This window comes from Athene cunicularia, unplaced genomic scaffold, assembly GCF_003259725.1.
Source record: "Athene cunicularia isolate RWA unplaced genomic scaffold, athCun1 SCF_6, whole genome shotgun sequence".
Classification (NCBI taxonomy): Eukaryota; Metazoa; Chordata; class Aves; order Strigiformes; family Strigidae; genus Athene; species Athene cunicularia.
In genome coordinates, this window is record NW_020799490.1 from 156,203 (window position 1) to 158,803 (window position 2,601).

Consider the following 2,601-nt stretch of genomic DNA (forward strand, 5'->3'; position numbering starts at 1 on the left):
CTGGTTTGGGTTTTTCTGGGGGCTCAGCACCGCTCAGTCCGTCGCCGCGCCCAGGGGGGACTTGGAAGAACTGGGTTTAGCTGGGCTTGTGAGGTGCTCGGGCTTGGACAATAGGCCCAATCCAGAGTTGATGTGTAGATGAATCCTGGATATTTCATGACTGGTCACCGTTATGCCAACAGGTATTATACTAAGTTAAAATAAACCACCTGTCCCGATGTAAAGGGTGGAAGTGTTGAAGCCTGAGCAACAGGCTCTGAGCTGAAACTGCTAACCCGGGATGTAATCTTTCATGAAATATGCGTGGAGGGTGCAGCTCTCTGCAATGTATCTTCCCCTTCCTGTGTGTGTGAACAGAACAGCAGAGTCACGGAGGCCGGTGTCTGTCCCGAGACCTGATGTGAGACCTGCGCATGATCCAGTGAGATGAGCAGGGAAACTCCCTGAGCTTCTCCCTGAGCCCTGGCCAGGCTCTGGGGGAATCTCCTGTCAGATTGAAACCAGATATTTCCGCTTAAACAAAGGCTCCAGCTCTTCTGGCTTGCTGATTTTTGGGTCTCTAAGGCCGGACCCGCTCCCAGCGACTCTGGAGGCCTCAGCTCCGAGTGGAGGCACCACGTGGGATTTCCCCCTGCCCGGGCCAGGCTCTGCCCACCCTCATGTAACTGGGGCTGCCCAGCGCTGCGGAGCTGGGGGGGGGGTAAAGTCTGTGACGGGGATGGATCTGTCTGAATCGCTGTTCTCTCTCTCAGGCAGTCATGATTTAATGCGTTACCCTTTTTTTTCCCATTTGTTTAAGTGTGCTCTTCTGTCTTTTCTTACTGTATGTTTTCTGTATTATTCTGTTACATTATTTAGTTATTCTGAGTAAAATACACCTGCTTTTTTCACTCTGGTGTCTGAGTTTAATTGATGTCCCTAATCAGCAAAACAGCTTTGCCCCCCCTGCTTTCCCCCCCCAGCCCCATTACTCGCCTGCCAAAGGATCTTGATGGGCAGAAATTCCCTCTCTTTGACCCAAATGTGGGTGCTTCTCAAGAAGCAGCCCGGGGCCCCAGGTCCCTGTGCACCCCGATAGCTCTGCACCCCAATAATACCCTGTGCCTGGTCCCCATGTCACCGAAATCCGGGATAAAAATAACTTATCGACACCAATGTGATGCAGAGAAGCAGACACTTCTTTATTGACGGCCAGACGTGTAGGGGAGTGCTCTCACCAACATGTGCCAGGCACCAGAATCATACACCTTATATAGAACTTACTCATACATGTTCATTAAGTATCATACATAAGCATACAACTTCCAAGAAATCATTAACATATTCTCCTCCTACTTCCGATTCTGCGCAGTAGAGGTTAGAAATGTCTAGAAATGGCTCTGGGGTGTAATGTGAGTAGGTGGTCCATGAGTCGGAGGTCGCGGTCTCCCCCTGCCGGAATTACCTTTTGCTTAAGGACACAGTTTTCTTGGCAGGTACCTGCAAGCTGTTACGGTTACTTCCCTCAGTTCCCATTAATCCTGGACCTTGACAACTACTTGCATTCTTCTAGTCCTATGTATGTATTATAAATCAGTTTACAAATCACCTCATGTTTTGTTACCTAGGTTCTAACCGTTCCTACTAAACAATTATGACCAGCCCCTTCAGCCTTGGTACAGGGCTGTACAGGGGATTTTAGAGTAGCAGTCAGTTGCTAGATTCAAAATACAATAAATGTAAAATTATTTTTACTAATATATCCCTTAATTCTATATTTATATTAAAATCAAACAATTTAATTTTAATTGATAATAAAATCAGTAACACCCAGGCATCCCTAGAAACCACACCCATGTACCCTAACACCGCCTGTACCCCAACAACCCGTGCACCCCGTCCCTGTATACCCTAATACATTGTGCTCCCCGTGTACCCCAGCACTGTGCACCCCAATGCACTCTGCAACCCAGTGCCCGTGCACCCCAACATACTGTGACCCCTCTCCCCTGCACTACAGTTCACTGTGTAAGCCCTGCACCCCCCTCCCTGGGCACCCCACATTCTTCTGCAACCCAGCCCGCTGCACCCCAATAACACCACACACCCTGTTCCCCATGCACCCCCATCCTTGTGTACCCCGATACACCAGCACCCCGCTTCCCCTGTACCCCAACACACCTCAGCCCCCCTTCCCACACGCCCCAGCCCCACACACCCCCATAAACTGTGCACCCTCATTCCCGTACATCCCCCACCCTGTGTGCCCCCCCCCACCGTGCACCTCCTTTCCCTGCACCCCAAAGCACCTCGCCCACTGTCCAAGCGCACCCCATATCCCTGGGCACCCCAATACACTGTGCCTCCCCGGACTCCTGTGCACCCCTACGCCAGGTACCCAGATACAGCTCACACTTTTTCTGTGCTCCCTGGCACCCCGCACCCCTTTCCCAGGCACTCCCCAGGCCCCAGCGGGGCAGACCCATGGACGGACGGACGGACGTACGTACAGACACTGCCATGGCCGGTGAGGGGGAGCCCAGACCCCCCCTTCCCCTCTGGCGCTGCTTCACAGAGGATGCGCCTGGTGAGGGGAGGCAGGGGCCTTTGGGGGGGGGGGGG